The 19,475-nt window shown below is 43.8% G+C and overlaps 1 pseudogene; it reads right to left on the bottom strand.

Moving 5' to 3' along the window:
* Positions 1-4,060: 4,060 nt before the first annotated feature.
* Positions 4,061-19,296, bottom strand: LOC128717851 (uncharacterized; annotated as a pseudogene).
* Between the last annotated feature and the right edge of the window lie 179 nt (positions 19,297-19,475).

Genomic DNA, 19,475 nt, shown 5'->3' with positions numbered 1-19,475 from the left:
TACGTGTTCATTCGCCATTCATTTTCGAACATCAAATCCCGCGCTTTGTGTTCATCGGGAGTCAGGCGCACGTGGCATTTAGCTATCTCTTTTGTGCTAGGAATATCAAAAGCATCCTTCAGATGCAACCTTTTTGCATGATGATTTTGTACGTAGTAAATATATTTAAATGTGTATTAGAACACAGCAATCTTAAACATGCTTTAGCAAATTTACTAATTCAATTATCATCTTTTTTTATTGAAGAATTGATGTCCAAATTGACACTCTCAAATCACGGAACTGAGCATTGCAATGATAAGATGCTGTAAATGAAGTTACAATGATTATTATTTTTCGTTTATAGCAAATTACCTTCATATGATTTCGTTGCACCCGCCAAGATTCGAACGTTGCGGTGGAACGTAGTTGCGTAGGCCTAAGTTTGATGTTTTGCCCCACTGTTTCGTACACAAAAGACAAGAATTCACCTTCTGGTCGATCCGCCTAAAGTAATGTAATAAACAAGCTGACTATTTGCGACTTATATTATTTATGGTTGGGCCTAGCTAATGTTCAACCGACGATATTATCTTAACTGAAGGATGATTAAAAATATGTCAAGTTTTCAAACCAGCTGTGAAATATTTTCATTCATTGAAATTATGAATGGAAACAGCATGAAATGTTTCAGAAATATTTCAAACGCAATTTGCTATAAAATTCGATTTTTGATATAAACTCAGAAGAACTTAAATACGATACGTTTGAATATTTAAAATTGAGGTTGTTATTATACTTTAAAAAAAGCTGTAAGCTGGGCAGCTTCATTCGCCTCTCATTCAAAATGAGTTGAGTAAGCAGATTACAACGCTCGATATAAGTAAATCCCAAAACTAATCAAATCAACAGTTGCATAAACAATAATGATATCCAACAAGCAAAATGGCCAACGCACGTCTGCAGACAGATGCAATGTTCCATAGTTGTTACAACCCAATGCTGATAGTATTTCATTTTAATCTCTTTATTTCCATATCTATTTACAATGCATTAGTGCAAGCCATTCCCATTCACAAACAATCAATTGCTATAATCCACGGTAGCTGCTTTCCTTCCATTTCCACCACGAAACACGCTATCGTGCCACCTACCTAGAATAATTTGTTAGTCTAGTTCCCGTGTGGGAGTACCGTCTTAAGCACGTTGTTGCATATGCAGAATGTTGTTTAGAGTTGTTTGTTCATCTATACCTCCATAATGTGCAGATCACTGCCGACACAACTCACTCACTCACGTTCAACGTATTACCGTTTGCCTGTCTAATCGATCCCGTCACATTCACAGTCTTTCTCTCGTGTATTGTATTTGTTTTTTTGTTGGGTTTCAAAACGGTTCATTAGAGTTTTACTAATTAATGCTTCCTTTTTAACTATGTCTCTTCTTGGTAGTAGTGAACTACCCGCATCCCACACTCCGTATTCAGATTATTAGAACATAAGTTTCTTTTCACGAGTAGTACACACGAGCACAACACCACACGATAAAGTGCGTCCACGTTTGGTAAAACTTCTCTGCAGCATATATTATGCACCTGCAAAGCATCTACGTTAAATGTCATAAGAAACATCTTAAAGAAGAACGTTGGCCAGAGTGCAGAGCTACAGCGATCACTTTCTCAAACTTTTCATTCAATTTTTGTTTCTTATTTGTTTGTTTACCTTTTTTCTGCAGCTTCATTTGGGTCCATAGGTTTATTCACAAGGATGTTTTTTTTATGCGCAAGGGGTGTTAACCAACCACGTGCAATCATTGTATCAGTTTATGCTCCAGCTCCGGCCAAGCCATGCATTTATTCAACTCGTTGCTGCGCAAATACAGAACTGCGTGGTCTGTGTATAATATTCGTTTTGTTATGGTACCACTATATGCTTAAATCAGATAATGTTAGTAAACGTTGCCTGCTTTGTTTGTTTCCTTTCAATCTGCTCTCGGCAATGCGTTTACTCTGCACCGTGGACTTCATCATCCATCATCAGCTCTTCTTACTCTCCAATGATAACCGATTCGGTGTACCTTTATTAAGTTTTGTTTGCGTAGTATTTGCCACCGCTAGCGCTTGCTGTCAAGCGTGTTTTATTACTATGCACAGGCAGTCCCCGAGTTACACTATTAACCACAAGAGATACGCATTCCCGGAATGGTTAATTTCGCGTGTGTTGAAGCCGGGTTGTGAAATCGTTTATAATAGAAAGTTGTCAAGAGAATTTCCTTCATTGCTGGTAATATATACTTCATTACAAGCGACTTTTTGGAAGAATACACTGACACAAAATAAAACAAACGTGCTCCATCGAATCGAGGTGTATAGTTAACTTATTTTACCTTTTATCTCTGATTTTTATGCAATAAACTGATTCAAATTTCAAACGCTGCTTACCATCGAAATACAGGGAACTGTGTATCTCGGGGACTACCTGCACCTCTCTTTTGTTCATATTTTCGGCTTGAATGGATTTGATTAGTTAATGTTTTCCATTTCCGGTGCTCTTCTGCAGTCCAAACCTTTATTAAGCTTCGATTGCCCGAACGCAAAAAGAGGAGGTGGCAGCACTCGGTAGACTTTTCCTAGTGCAACACGATACCGTAACCTTCCGTTTCGAATCCACATTCCACTGCCATTCTCTGATGCGAGCGGCAAATTTAACAAAAATTGTGAACCGAAATAAATTATTACATATCACACACATCCAAAAGAAGCAGATACGGGAGGACCATTTCCTTCACCCTTCAACGGGGGACCACTGTATGTACATTTTGCCTTTAGAATGTGATATGCTACCGGTTATAGAAAGAGCAATGTGGCTTATGTGCTGTTGTTTTGACAAAAGCATTTGTTTTCAAGTATGTTAACCTCGCTTATAATGTTTTTTTTTTGTTTCCACACGACGCGGGCCCTAGTAGTTCTGTTACTGTTGCTTGTGTCTTACTTGTTATTAACCTTAACAAAAGCCATTTCGTCTACATTTCTATTGCTAACAGCATTAGCACGCCTTCGCTCTATATTGTACAAAAATCAAACGATACCGTGCATCCATCTACACCCTCGCCCCTCCTGGCACGGATGTTTCCCTTGTGCGGTGCACTAAGTTCTGTCGATCGTTTGCTACACTCCACTCGATTTAATTTGCATTTGTTTTCTTTTCTCCTTTAACCACCTTCTACTGCTAAACATACAATTTAGCCCTTTTTGCTTTAAAATCATACTTATTTAACGCTAATTTTTCTTCTCGCGTTTTTTCTTGCAAGAAAAATTTTGCTCTTACTATCCTCTACAATGCCTTACGACCTACTGTACAACGGGTACACAGGGGAGAAAAACTGTGGGGATCAAAGAAAAGTACACATAAAAACGGGAAAACTGAAACGAGTTTGCTGACGATCGGATGGACCATTCGGTCAGCGTGAAGAGAGTAGCCAGAGAGAAGGGCAGGGCTACTGATAATAATGCGAATAACACTGCTCTGGATCGTGCATTTGATGGGGGCGTTCAATCATTCCTTGTATTTTTATAATTCCATTTTCGACCACAAGCCTATCTGTATCGGATACTACGATGCATTGTGGCACGCGCTCAACTTTTGACCCCATACGATCATGTACAATTTCACTACTAAAATACTAAAATATAGCTTGAGCTGCAGCAAATCGATTTAAAAAAGAACTGAAATTATAAACATTCTTACTGGTCTCAACACGTACAACATGCCGCATAAAAGCCAGTGTTGAAAATTGATCGAATAAGCGTGTTGGTGCTGCTGTTGCTGCTACACTGAAAACTAAGCAGCAACGAACAGACACAAAAGCAACATAATCGATATGATCCATACAAGACACATCCGCAAACAATCGGTGCGCGTTCGAATCGGGGAAAACGATACGCGGCCACAAATGCTCTGTCCAAACCCCCAGGATCCTCCTTTTCGCGAAACTTGCACTCCGTTTACTTCCTATGCCCCTGTGCTACACGTCCATCTCCGGCCCCGCTTTCCCATGTGCCTAATATGCTCTAAATTCCTTACTACTCGATTTCTTGCTTCTGCAGGTTTATTAGCGCCCCCACAATCACGACAATATCGTCCAGCAGCTTTAGCGTCCGCGCATCGATACACGTCTGCGGGCTGAGCAGCTGATGGCTCTGGAAGTTCTCCAGTATGTTCTCGATGTAGTTCTTCAGCTTGAACGTTTTGCTCTTGCTGATCTTCTCCGACACGATCTCTTCGAAGTTGTCCACACTATTGCTGTTGCTGCCGCCGAGTACCCGCTCGAGATCATCATCACCATCCGCAGCAGACCGGCTGGCCGATGTAACGCGATTCCGCCGACCGTGCCCACCGTTGTTGTTCGCATGATCGTGCCCATTCGCCAGCTGGTCCTCGAAGTTGTGAAAGTTTTTGCCCGCGATCAGGTTCGTGTTGGTTTTGAACTTGGTCAGAAAGCCGGACTGGCTCAGCACCTGCTCGTCGTCCGTCTGTACGCCGAACGCACGCGACACAAAGCACACGCAACCGTCCAGCGTGGATGCGACCAGGTACTTCAGCTTGTGGCACTGCTCGTTCGGACAGAACGAGGTCGCGATCTCGTCCGCCGACAGCTCCTGGACGGCGTTCTGTTTCACCCGCACGACCAGATAGTTCAGGATGAGGTGAATGCGTTGGAAGTGTTGCCGCAGGCTGATCGGTACGTTTAGCTTCATCGTGATATCGTCCGGCCACACGATAAAGTTACGCAAGCTGTCCGCGATCTTAGGCACGTTTTTGTGAAACAGCAGCTCGACCTCGGTAGAGCCGAGTCCGAATACGCTACCCAACCGGACGCTGCTTTCGTTCTGCTTGATCTTACGCAGCGTCAGTATGATATCGCGCTGGTTCAGATCGAACCATTGCGCCAACGAGTTCACCAGAAACATCCGATTGCGGCGCAGCCCGAGAAATAGCATCGGGAATTCGTGCACCATCTGTAGCTTCGCCTTGGTGGCACTTTCACCGCCGCCCGTCGCAACGGTACTGTTGCTGGCAGTTACGGTGCTGCTACTGTTCGTTGGCCGTACCGGAAGTTTTCGCTTCACCTTCTTCCGGAACAATCGGTTGCCCGCTAGGGCACCGTCTGTGTCCTCGATGTCGTCACTAGCGGACGCACTGCCACCGACCACGGTTACCGCTGGTTCGTACTCGTCCATCGGTACGTCGTCGTTCTGTTGTGCCTGTTGCTGCTGATATTCTTCCATCGTCATGGTGAGCGGATCGACCGACGATGAGGCGTGTCCCTTTTCCTGGGACTGACTGTTGATGGCGTGACTGCTGATAAGCGTGCTAATGCGACCTTTGTAGAAGCTTTCCATCACTTGAATGAGCGTCTCGTCGGCAGAAACCGTCGACGAGGACGTACGGTCGTCCTCGTTGAGGTCCTCCACCTGGCTGTCGTTGCCGGCGTCTTCCTCTCCCTGCTCCCTGTGGCCTTCCGCGGTTTCGTGTTGTGTGTGGTTCTCTAGCTTCGACGTTTCTGTGTGGTTCGGTTCCTCTTCATCCGTGTGATGAAGTTCCTGCTTGTGCTGCTGTGCTACCACCGATCTGTCCAATCGACGTTTCTTGACCGCAGCACTTATCGTTGTCTGCTGCTGCTTCTCCTTTCCCACTACCTCCTCCCCCTCCTCTTGACTTTCGTCGTTTGCTTCCGGTTCCCGTGGCAGGCCGCGCCGGCGTCCTCGTTTGCCCGCTTCCAACGTCAGCCGGTTGGCCGTGTTCTCCAGCTCCGGACTTAAGTTAGAGGCCGGTGAGTAAGCTGCTGCTGCGGCTGCTCTCTGTGTCGGCTTCTTCTGTTGCTGCTTCTCGGAAGCACCACCGACAACAGCTCCACGCACTGTCCCGTTCGCCTCCTGTGCTTCCTTGCTGACGACCGATCGAGTTCTCACTTTCTCCTGTGGTGGTGGGTTGGCGTTGGAGTTATGAATTTTCATAATACCGGCCTAAAATGAGAAAAGTACAACACACACCAATTATTGGAACGTTTTTGATTTGTACGATCTTGCAAAGGCACTGTAAATGAATAAAAAAATAACGCGTTCCGAATTATAAAATAAGCGTTATTATTGCCCGACGGGCTGCTCAAATCGCTACTACATGACAAAGTTTACGACTCAATTTTCTTATCATCATAAGTTTCACGAAACGAGCGATACAGAAAACATGCGTGGATGATTCATACATTCCGCGCGTCTGCGAAATTATACGAATGAGGTCAACGATTCTCATGCAGCGGACGGCGTACGCTATACTCTCTTACAAGGAGAAAACTCTGTGTCGGACTACCCGTACAACTTCATCTAATTTCAAACTCCACAAATGGTTCGGCATGTCGCACCACAGCACACGTTGCTACTTGAAGATTACACCAGAGAGGACAAGAGCATACAATGACAACGGTTAGCCGTCACCGACCATGCGTGTTTGTATGAGGCGCGTCGTGCTAACGCGATCGTAACCACCTTCTGCGACGTTCTACGCGAGAGATCATGGTGCATCGTCGTATCTCTGTCCCGTCGTATTAATGTAAACGCTCGTGTACAACGCTGGTAGAGCGTTGGCGCACACGAAGGTGGTGGCGCAGTGGATCGAATCTGTGATTGCACATGCACATTGATGCCCATGCATCATTACGTGATCCATACCTTTGCGTATGGATGCAGGAACGAATGAATAGAAAACAATGCGCCTGTTGAACGATCCACATCCACAGAACAGCACCAATTGGGGCGGCGAGATAAACATGGGACATATCACGAACGGGAAAACACATTCGGTGAGCTGATAAAACAATAGTTGAACGCTTGAGACTTGGCACACAGTGCACAATGACATGCTTTAAATTCCTGCAGCAGCCGGGAACATTTACAATGGGTGGAAAGCGAACAGGGAAAACAAACACCACTTGGTGCAACTCACTTTATTTTTCATCTTGCAGCAATATACGGGCAAAATGTACACCAACACGCGGATATGCAGTTCTAAAACTGAAACGATCGTGATCACTGCACTCTGACCGCGGCACGGTAGTAAATGTGATCAATGTGTCCATAAAACGGCTTCAAAAATCTGGTAAACCTGTCGCCCAAAAAAGGGTCTACCCACACGCACACTAACACACAAACACACGCAAGCCTCAAATGTTGCCCCTCGGCAATCTTCCTATCTTTTACCGCACCCACTTCAAGGGTCGTCTGGTATGGTTCTGCCAAACACCGTACCGTAAAAACCTATCCCGCCAGTGCTGGGGTGGACGGGACGACTATGGATTTCTGTCAAACGAACGACCAGAAGCAGCATAGTAGACACCACACGCTTAACAAACCAACGCGACCTCAACTCACCGACCACGACGCTACTTCTGTGCACTGCAAAGGCGCGTCTATTTCGAGCGCGCGTGTACACCACCACGCCAACGACACCGCGACGACCAGACGCCGAGAAACGGATGCGGGGGAACACGGTTGAGATTGTGTGACGAAACACACCCCTCTTACACGATACGACACACAGCGAGGGTAGGGTTCCTCTCGCCCGGTTCTTCAAAGCGACTAGAGTGTGTGCGTACAGATGTGTGGTATCGCGATGGGCGACCAGGCGGTCAGTAATAACCGTTGCTACTAAAACCAAAGTGCACACAACATCAGCCCGTTGCATTCGCGGTGAACGCTATCATGCACTAAACATTGAGCAGGCTCACACTACACGATCGTGGGTTGGGTGCGTGATCTGCAGTTTATTTTTCTTTAATGGCTGGCCCCTGCGGTCAACGTAACGGTGGACGAAATGTAGATAGTACGAGCCGCAATCTCACTATCGAGCTGCTCTTACATGTATGCCTTGTGTCTCCCTCTATTTGCATTCTTCTGTCGCTCGCTAATACGATCGCAGCGAAAGAGGGTCATCCTTCGACATCAAGAGATCCCTTCGAGATCTGTGTGCGCCTTAATACATTGATCGAGGGTACACTGCATCAGCATACTAATAAACCATTTGCTGTAGGAGGTGAGAATTGACTTTGGGTCACAGATCACAGATCAACACAGATCACCAAATGCACAAACCACCGTGTATTACACCCAGGGGTCAGCAAAGTGTAGACCGCGGGACAAATCCAACATGCCTGCCAGATTGATTTTAAACGTTCCAAGACCTCACAAAGAACAGCAGATCTCGTCACCACTGCATCACAACTGTTGCTATAAACGTCGACAGCAAATGTTTCATATCTGACACCTTTCTTTTTCGAAGTATACAGATATTCGTATAGTTTATCTCCCTTTATCGAACTTGCTCTCTTTGTGACTTGAGTCAAGCGTCGCCGAACTTTTGATAACCTAGAAATAGAGGAAAAGAATTAGGGCATAAAAACTCATTTACACGTATCACACACAGCGCCACCAAACCAAACCAAACCAATCACACCAAACCCTCTGTTCGATGGTGAGGAATACACGACGTGTCACCTTGGCTAAATTCTACATGCGAATAGAAACAGTATCATTTTTAAACGAAAACCATGTTGGGATCGAAAAACAATTAATGAACCTTAGAGGAAAAAAAAACCGTACTGAGGGAAGTTTATTGACTACATTTTGGAAAGACCGGTCCATAAATGTACCCGCAGAACAAAACTGCCAGCATGGAGAATTCATAGCTGTGATTTAATTATGGTTCATTTATAACACGTACTTCTTGCGTCAAAGAATTCGTATTGGGCAACTTCAGCAAATTTATTACTATTATTACTAGCTCTTTCGGCGGATAGTGTTCCGACGAACCCTGGTTTTACACGATAATACAGAATCTACCAAAATTACAAGAGAAGGTAAATGGGAAAACAAAACCCCCAAATAAGGATGCAGCATAACTAGGTCAAATGAAACCCATGCCTGTAATAATGAAGAGTCGTAGTGTGTGTGAGGGTGCAATGTAAACATAATTGAAGACATGATAATAAATACATGTTCAACGGAGGATTTAAAAAAAAACCAGAACCAAATACTAACTAATCACAAACAATGTCGATTTCCACAAACAGTTGTGTTTTAAAACCGTGGCGATCGTTTGATCGCGACCGGGATTTATCTTCCCGGTGTTTGCGCGACGATCAAGAAAACGCGGATACTTTATTTATGGGCTAAGCACTGCAATGCACAACATGCGCCCGCCGCCGTACAGCTTTTGGCCGCTCACGAGCACCAGCAACAACCAAAAAACCCGTTCGCGTCGGATGCACTTTTGCTACAAACTGTACCGCATAAGCCGTGAGGTTCAACAAACACATGGACACATGCCAAGGGCGCACAGAAAAAGGCGCGCATTTTCCGTCATGCTCAGTAAGCGGCGCGGTACTGCTGCTGCTGCTGCCCCACACGAGCAGAGATAATCTGATGGTGTACGCATACACTTCATGAGAGCGTGTGTGCGCGCGCGCGCGCGCTTTTTGTTCGTGAACGTGACGAATAGATCCATCACCACAGGCCGCCGCTGGTGTTTAATATAGGTGTTGACTCTGTACCGTGTTTGTAACACGCGATCATGAGATGATCGTCATCGCGCGTGATATAGTTATTCACGATCGCTCGCGCTCTCTTTCTCTCTCGCTCTCTTTATCCCTAAAAATATACTAAAATAGTAGAAAAAAATGTACTTCATTTTACAATCAAAGTATAAATTTCAACACCAATTTGCACTCTTTGATATGCTCCTACTGTTCCGCTTGAGTTATTCGTTCATTGTCAAAGATACGTTGCTGCCCCATACGACAATCTACCATCCGGAGTATGAGGAAACGGGGCTGTGCCATTAGGGACAAGTGGAAATCGTTCATGTTCAAGCGTTATCGGTTCCAACAACAGCGGGCAGCTAATTATGTATTTCGATTTCATTCGCGTACCACCGTGCTGTGAGGTGCGATCGTACTGGGTAATTTGCTTTTGTATCATAACAACTTTTTTTCAAAGACGGAGAGCGTCGATTGGTGGTGCAAAGGAGGTAGATAGTAAGCGTAAGCAGCAACACGTTAATTAGGAAGGCAGGTTTTATGGGTATTCCTTACTTACAAAAAATGTAAGTAAATGAATGAGTAAAGTAAATGTAAAAATGTAAAACCATGCAAGGAGAGATATAAAGCCAGAATGTTCGAAAGGTTCCACACCACCTTTTTTACCAGACATTCTTCAAGAATCAAGAAATTCAAAATTTTGAATAAATGACTCGGTATCTTTATTGATGTCCGCCGAAACCTAATGCCCCTAAGTAGGTTCTGGGGTACGGGCACAGTACGCTGAGCCACAGGTCTTCCCTTTTGGAAAATGAGTCTCTATGTAGGTTCGCTTCTTGAAAAAAAGGACAAAGATGTACGTACGTAAAGAAGATGTACCTTCCACCACCAGCGGTCTCTACAATCGCACGTCAACTAATTCTTCCCTATCGGCACAACAACCTCAAGACGCCTCTCTACGCCTGCATTTTCTAGGTCTATTTGGACTTTGTTTTCCCGCAGCCGTAGATAATCAGTCCTGCGTACGGAAGATTGAACCGGATGGAATATTGGACCGGTCCTCAGCGCTGAGACTTTGTCTCATACTTCCTCAGTCACTAATTTTCCTCAAAAGTCATTAAAAACCAAAGTCTCCGTTAGCTCTTGAGGTTTACCACATTATTAGCTCTGTGAAGACCATACTGAATTTAACCGGAACAACACACAGTGTGTGAAAAGTAAAAATGTGTTTCATGTATTTGTATATTTTGTTTATCTAGTGATATATGACTTGTTTATATAGCGGTATATATAGAAAATATGATCCTTTCAATTGGGATTTGCAGATATGAATCTGAGTCTGAATTGTATTTCTGTTGAAAAATATGAATTGCGTATAAAACATGTTCATAAATTTTGTTACACCCTGTTGTTTAAATAGATCCGTTGTGGAGATCATCATTCGGAAGGGTATTGTGATTGTACAATCATAAATACGCATGAAACACTATCAGAATATAATTACATTAATAACAGGACGCAAAAAGAGTACTTGCAAATAACAAATATTCCAGCATTCTTTCACCATTCCAATGGCAGCTACTTCATCTACAGGTTTTGCTTTCATTTTCAGCTGTGTGGATTTGTCAAAAACAATCTCAAAACAAAAACTTAGACTTCTGAAGATGAGCCAGATGTTCCTCAACACTCAATTCACACAAGGAGTGCCAGGGTTTTGGAACATTAAAGGGAATCGTAATCTCCCGTGTCCCAACAGACACTTCTTCTTAATAAACTTCTTCTTCTTTATCTGCACAACAACCGCAGGAGGTCTAGGCCTGCCATTTCTGGCTCTCTTTGGCAGTATTTACCCGTAGCGGGATAGTCAGTCCTGCGTAAGGGGGTTTGGTCCGGTCCTGTCGTGTGAAGATCGCCGCTACCAATACACCACCAGCCCCTAGAAAGAGCCCCTTAAAAATTAATAACCTAAATAAATATACATAACTAATTAACATTAATTTAATAAAATAAAAATTAATATTAAGCTAGCAATAAATTTTGCAACAATACAACACGATAGCAAAGGGAGAGCTGGCTAAATACGCTGGCAGAGCAAGAAAAGACAGAAGAGCGTAAATATGATTGCCTTTCAAGTAAAATGACGGCCTATTTTAGTGTGTGCCTTTTTTCGACTAGAACGAATAAAGAATAAACCATACGAAACGTAACACCAGAATAATGAAGAAAAAAAATTACACACCCAGCTAGAAAAGCGCGATCGCGAAGCGAATGGGTGAGTGATAAAGAATGAAAACCCACCCCTCCTCCCTCTTCCACCGGATGGGGATGGGGTTGTGGTGGAATCAGCTAAAAACTGACTGATTCACGTTAAAAGCAACCGTACACACACACAACCCCTTCCGAAGATGATCGACACACCGGAACAGGGGCGTCGTCCTCAGGGGGTAGCCACCTTATATCACTCTCCGTATTGTAGATGGTATGCACGCCACTACAGCACTCCCAAGCGGAAAAGCGTACATGTTCGGAATAGCGAACAAGCGATGTTGTAAATATACTACCATCATCATCCGGCTTCTGAATCAATATGAAACCGAGAGAGAGAGAGAGAGAGAGAGAGAGAGAGAGAGAGAGAAAACGGGAGGCATTCGAAGTTAAGATACTTTGATTACGCAGTAACTTCTTCCCGCGTCATGCCCGATAGCATATGGGTGATCACTCACGCACATGATGATAGGGGGCAGTTCGCATGCAACATAATTGAGGGAATGGAAGGAACACCTCCATCCCATATACGGGACAGTTTGATGGTGGTGTATGCTTTCGAAAGTGAAACATGATCGTTCACTTCCGTATGATTTGATGCCCTCTAGGTTTGGTGATAATTACGAACAATTAACTTCATCCAATCAGAAAACTAGAGTGTGGATAACAAGGAAAAAGAAACTCCAATAATAAGAGCTAAAGCCAGCTGCAATCGATAGTTGCTTTGTTATACTAAAGGACATTCATTCAAGGGAAGTTATGCAGTCATGAAGTCCGAGTAACTTCAACTTATAACAACTTTTACTATTAATATCATACAACTGTTCGTGGAGTTTAGTTCATAAATCACTAGTAAACATTTTTTAATCACAAAGAGCAAAGTAATATTCACACAAAAATGATTTTATTCGATGCTTAATTAAGTGCATTTTTCGCGAAATAATGTTTTACGAATCGGTAGCATGAGTTTCTTCCAATAAAAAAAAACAACTTCCTCGACCTTCCTAATAGTAAATCGAAAGGTTTGGTGCTCAATTGCCTTAATTTGTCATAAATTCATCAAAAAATTTTCACACAAATTATCAATTCTTTTAGAGAATGCCCAAAAAAAAGCATGCCTGACCCATTACCATGAGAAAAAAGTACGTAACGTTCTCGATTATTGCAAATTTTGAAGTCCGGCCAAACAATTGCTAGATAAATAAAAAGGAAAATTTCTTGAGCGCTTTTAAAATTGTGTCTTAAGTAAAAAAAAAAAATAAAATGGACATAACAATATAAAATTGCACATTTGTTCCAACCTCAATGCAAAAAAAAAACATTAATTATATAATGTTTTGACAAAACAGCTTAAACGAAGACTAGCAATACTAAGCAAAAGGAAGACATTAACAACAGGCTATAAGAAGAAGAAACGTTTTAGCATCTTAAAAATTTTGTTTTTAATGTCGCGAAAGGTTGATCCGCTGTGGCTGAAGATCATTAGCACCACATGCTACACTACTAGTCACCCCCTAGGACGATTTTGGTCAGTCCATTTTATATACGGTGACTGTTCGCGTGTTAGCAAGGAACCAGCAGCAGCTTGCTTAAAAGAAAATTATGAGTTAGATTAATTGACCACAACGCTATAGCGCATAGAATGACAAAATTTGCTTCGTTTGTGGCACCAAAACCTCAACATATCTAGGCCTGCCTTCAGTGGGTTTCTTAATAACCCGGAGCTGGAGCTATTAAGCTCTCCGTACGACAAAATTACCAACCCGTTTTATTTACCTTTCGTAGGCTTTAACAAAACGCGCATCAGAATTCAAGTAGAATGGAAAATGTAGTTTAAAAATGGGGGAAAATAACACACCTGTCTATCGATACGCTCGTGTTGTAACGCTGTAGAATATATTCAGCTCGCATAAAATCGATAACGTCACGCAAAGCAACTCAAATGACCGACAGTCGAAAAAAAAGGCTCGTATAACCCATACTCTCTTGAAAAATAAAAATAAATGTGATTGCAAAGTTCGTGAAGGCAACTTTGCCCTATATGCCCCCTACCAGCTGACGAGTGTGTAAAAAAAATGTTGATGCAGACTTTGAACTATCTATTCTACGGGACGACTTCAACACAACATTAAAACATAATCAAGCTTCTCGCAATTGTTTGAAAAATATCAACCAACAACTATCGGCTTAAATCGAATTATAATGCGAAGCCTATTGAATCGGAAGATTAAGATAAAGATTATTATTAACAATTTAAACGTTGTTTTTTCTTCCCAGGAAACTTTATTCTTTCAATTATCATTATTAAAACGTTTAAATAAAAGCCCATTTTAAAAGCTTTAGGAAGCTTCCATCGGATGGCATATTACCATTACTCATGTACACTTGACACGACCATTGCACGACAACGTGCCCAGACGGGGGGAAAAAAACCGCAACTCATACTTTATGTTACCATTGGAGTGCTTTCGTGTGGTGAATGAGGGACCACTTGCCAAAGGTACAATATTTTATAATTCATACAATCCATGTACCAGGTTTGACCGGTTGACCAGCACGGGTAATTTACATGGCGAGGAGTCTACCGTGCACGCAACATACAGCACACGCACCATTAACGACACACAAACAGCATGGTAACAAATCAACCACATTCCGTCTAGTATCCTTTGCCTGATGGTTGGTTTGGATGGTTTGGTGAATCTGATTTGGATTCATGAACTCTGAATGAATCTATGGACTGTATGAACGACTCTGGATCTGAATCCGAAAAAAAAAACGGATTCTTCGAGAGTCGACTCATTGAGTGACCACTCAATCGCTTCACTGCAGATTCGTATTAATATTTCTTCTCAAAAGATTCATTAGACACAACACTGCTCTGATGATTCTTCTAATCGCGCATGAGATGGGGATGGGTGCACTGTTCTGCTATTTTCACTGCCTTTCGCTGACCTGCGAAGACACACACGTGAAGGTCATCCGTGCATAGAAAGCAGACTGGTTGCGTAAAAAAAAAATAGGCAAATTTTCCAAGGTCTTCCAAGCGTCTTCTACCCAGCCGTACAACGTCGCACCAGCGTAACACAGCTTTCACTCACGTTCGGTGTGGGGATGTGGCCGTCGTATGCATCATTAATCTTTTCATTATTAGTATTATCTTGGATAACCCTGAATAACACTGGCTAACCGTCCTACAGCCACCCGGCGAATGGTGGTTCCGATCATTGATAAGGTAAACAGGGGCAGCGAAAGAAGAAATAGTACGAGGCATTGCTCCTATGCGTTCCTTAAAGGATGCGGCTTCCTTTCTTTATCAACCCAGCGCGGGTGCACGCACACACAAACACAGAGATAAAAAAGGGCTCCAGCGAAACGCTTCGTCTTTTTTTTTCTTATCCTTTCCACTACCAAACAACGGGTCCGGTGCAACAGCAATCTTTACCCGGTCACGCGCTGCCACCCGTTCCGAACCGCACACCAATGCGTTCTGCTTTCGCACACACACACACACTTAAATGGATCTTTCCAATAGCACGGACGCGCACATGAACACACACACACAGAACCATACCAACTCTTCGATCCCTGCGGTACGTTATGCGAACGAAAAAGGAAGCGTTCAGCGTACGTATCAAAGCAGGCAAGAAAGAGAAACATCGTAGAAAGAAGAAAAAAAACGCTACTCTCCCGCATTCTATTGCGCTTTTCTCTTCACATTCACAGAGTGTGTGTGTGTTCTCCCTCTCTTTCGTTCGTTCTGTCGATTGCAGACAGTTGAATTGATCCATAGAATGAGACGGAATACCACTTAACATCGTCGTAACCAACCTTTTCACGTGTGCCTTTTGGCACAGGGGCTTTACACGATTTAATTAACGCAATCTGGACCTCCCCAACCGGGTAACCAACGTACGAAAAACGTGTCACGAACTCTCGCTCCCTCTCTCTCTCCTTCTCTCGCATGCCTTCGCTATCACGATCAGCGCAGTGTGACTGCTTGCGGGAAAAGGGAAGCGAAGCGAGCGTGTGAGCGAGACGGTGAGTGATTACGTTACGATGTGTAGCCACCGCCACCGCCGCCGTGGCGCTTCTGCTATTTAGCGCGTTTGCCTGATGCCCCACACCGATCCAAAAACGACTACGGCGAAGAAAACGAAGGCTTCACCGGATGAACTACCAGTGCGCACACACACACGCACGCACACTAATCGGCTGGTACAAGGAAACGAACGCATCACTCGTTCCGTGATGATAAAAACGCGCCATTATCGATGGAGGGCAACCAAAAAAAAACTCATTCATACAAAGACACCACTGCCTCACAAAACTCACATTGCTTTTACGGGACCACCACCTATCGTTCTACGTCGTCGTCTGCTGTGCCGATGATGATGTGTTGCTGCTACACCAAACGAGGTACGAGATGCGTGTGTATGTTAACTCTCGCTATCGCCACCGTCGGTTGTGTGTGACTTTTTTTACTCTCTCTATCTCTCTTCGCTAATGCCGTCGAGAACCCGTACTACACCATCATTGCCGGGGTTCGATGATTCCGTTGCCAAACGTTCTCCTTTCCACTCACACATGCACACACCGCTTACTTTCCTTTTCGCGCTAACGATATCGTTTTCACTTGGCACACACTCGCGCCTTATCGTTCTATCTCACTCACACGACTTAAGGGGAGCTGAACGAAAAAAAACGGTCAAACGAATGAAAGAAAAATGCGTTTCAAAATTGGCTCCCAAAGGCGAGTACAGGCGAGAGCAGAAATGCGCGGGATGCGCTTTTTCACGCTGCCGAAAACGTACACGCACACACGCTCAGCATCGAACAACCACCATACGGAGCGCCGCACACCATCCGCGCGTACGCGCGCTCGCTTCTTCTTTGTTTTCTTCGCTTACTAATTTCCCTCACAGGGGTATTGCCGCTGTACGCAAGTTAAAGCCGGCTTTCTTTGCCTGCTGCGTATGCGAAATTGCCGCACGATTTGTGCGAAACCGTGTCACTCACGCAGTACACACACACACACACGAGGCACGGTTTGCTACGCTGCGAAACCGAGGCACCTTCGTCCGCTACGAGCGTCGTCTTTCATGTGAAAAGCGAAGAGGTCATCGCCAGGACACACCGTACCAGTACCACAGCCGACGACGGAAAAAGCTAACCTACGCATCGTCGCCGCGCGTCCACCTAATTCTTCAAGCCGGAGACACCACTCACACGCACACACGCGCCAACAGTGTATAGAAACAGCGTTCGCATAAAGCGTTGAGCGTGTATGTATAGGAAGCACCGCACACACACACCAACCTTTTTACCTTTTCACGAGTGTTCGCGCAATTGGGGAAACCGACGATTAACCGCCTCGTGGCAACGGTTCAGCAACGGGGCAGAAAACTGATGCACGACCCAACTGGAACGCACCTCAAACAGGGCCACACTGCGAACTAACCTTCCATCCACAGTCGTCGAGGGTGGAAAATTTCTACACAGCGAGATTCACACCGTTTCAAGAGGCGCGATCGAATTTTTCACACTTACCACACAAGCAGCTCGCGCGGTCGTTCGCTTGTCGCCTTGGCGAACAAAACCCGTCCGGTGTGTGTGGCCGTATTTGATCAGCTCGAGATGCGAGTGTGTGCGTGCGTGTGGTTTCGAGAATTGGGGATTTGCTTTTCGCCGTGTGCGCGCTTTATCGTATAGCGATTCGTTTACAAGAAAGAGAAGGAAAGAGCGCGCGATTGGGTAGCAAAAGAGATAACCGGTTTGACGCTCTCACCGTTCACAGCACACACACACACACAAATTCAACAGGCGTACCAACGCCTAAAACGTAACTGTTTAGATGTTTCTTTTACTACATGTTGTGATATACTGCTATAAAAATGTAAAAAATGAACATTTTTCATACCCGAAGCATAGAACGTTGAATATAAAACTTAAATTATGAAGAGGTGAAAAATCAACGCCAACGGTTTTTTTTAAATTCTTGAAGTTTGAATTTTAACGATGGTTTTCAAACGTCAAAAAATCGTCGTCAAGTTTGTTCAAAAATTTAAAATGGCCGTTACTTTATTCTTTGAGCTAACAAAAAAATTATACCAAAATCACAAACACTGTGCGCGCCAATCGGTAAGATAGAAGTCAAGTTTATTGTTTCTCAATTATAATCTCCACTCATTTCTGGTTCACCTTCAAAGCTCACATCAATGTGAGTCGAATAGTAGATTATCACTTATCTGGATGATTACCGGACAGTTTTTCGTTTTTGTTTAGTTTGTTTACGGTTTCCAGGTTACATGTTTTTCGATTGAGTTCCCTTCCATTTGCAAAACCTCCCCGGATGAGCGCTTTTCTTTACGGTCATGCACTGCTTTTGTCCCTACAAAACCCATCTAAAGATCACAAGTTGTTTTCCCTCGTTTCTCTCGTATTCTTTCCTCTGTGTGACACATTGTCTACTGTTCTCGCCCTTTGTTTTCCATTCGTTATCTCGTAAACGTTTTGTTTGTTTTTTGTTTTGCGATAGTTTCCATTAACACCGACAAATTGATACAAGATGTTCCAGCAGCTTAAGGTAAGAATTCTAGGAATTTCTTCGACAACAAACAGTAATGAAGAGTTGAACGAATCCACAAATATATTAGCCTGCTTTCAACGCACAGAGAAAATGTAAAAAACGAAAGCGAAACAGCTTTTCCCGAAAGCATTATAGAAAGATGGAACCGGTTTATCACGAAACGCAAAGCACATGGATTAGTTTGGAAAACGATGCACAGACGTAATTACTTATCCCTACGGTACACTTGATAAGGAGAGTCAATAAACAGCTAGTTTTACATCTCGAAGAAGCTCGTTCGCGAAAGAGTTTATGCTCTTGTTCGGTGTGTTGTTATACGGTTTGAATATTATTTGATATCGTTTGATTCGTTAAACATATTTCGCTTAAATGCTACTAGAGGAAAAGGAACCTGAACGAGTACACTCCACCTGTAAAGTGTGCTCCACATCCACCTGCTCGTTACTCGTGGAGGGCTACGCGTTCTACCTCAGTAGTTCTCGGGGGTTGTGTTACCTTCGATCGCTTTACACCGCTTGCTGGGAAGGTACTTTCGGTAAGTTTGCTGTACTACGCACCTCGTCATATATGCTGCTGTCCGTCTGTCCTGTCCACAAGCACCTGTACCCCGCACCCCTACCATACCCCCGGACAGCCTAAAAGGTGGACTAGTACGTGGACTTTAAAACCTACGCCTTAAAATAGTGCTTGAATACAGCAAATATACCGATCACTTAGGCTACGTTAACTAAGGGTTGAAGTAAAAAGAAGTATTATGTTTTTTTCTGAGTATCACTATATGTACAAATATTGCCACAGAATCAATGATGCGGGCACACAATACCAGTGCGCATCACCTCGGCATTCCGACCAATTCCACCCGGCTGGTACACCATTGTCTAGATGCTAGAAATTTGTTAAAAAACATTACTATCTAAAAAGAATCCACCAACTGTGGGGATGACTAATATTTTCCTCCAACAGTGGAGCAGGGTTGGAGGGGGCACCAGGACGTTCGGAGGAATGGGGTTTTATAGTTGTGATAATCCCCTCGTTTTGCTTGAGTGTTTCGTAA

The sequence above is a fragment of the Anopheles marshallii genome, chromosome 2 (genome assembly GCF_943734725.1).
Source record: "Anopheles marshallii chromosome 2, idAnoMarsDA_429_01, whole genome shotgun sequence".
Lineage (NCBI taxonomy): Eukaryota > Metazoa > Arthropoda > Insecta > Diptera > Culicidae > Anopheles > Anopheles marshallii.
Note: the sequence above shows the minus strand (reverse complement) of the source record. Positions and strands in the feature narration are given on the sequence as shown.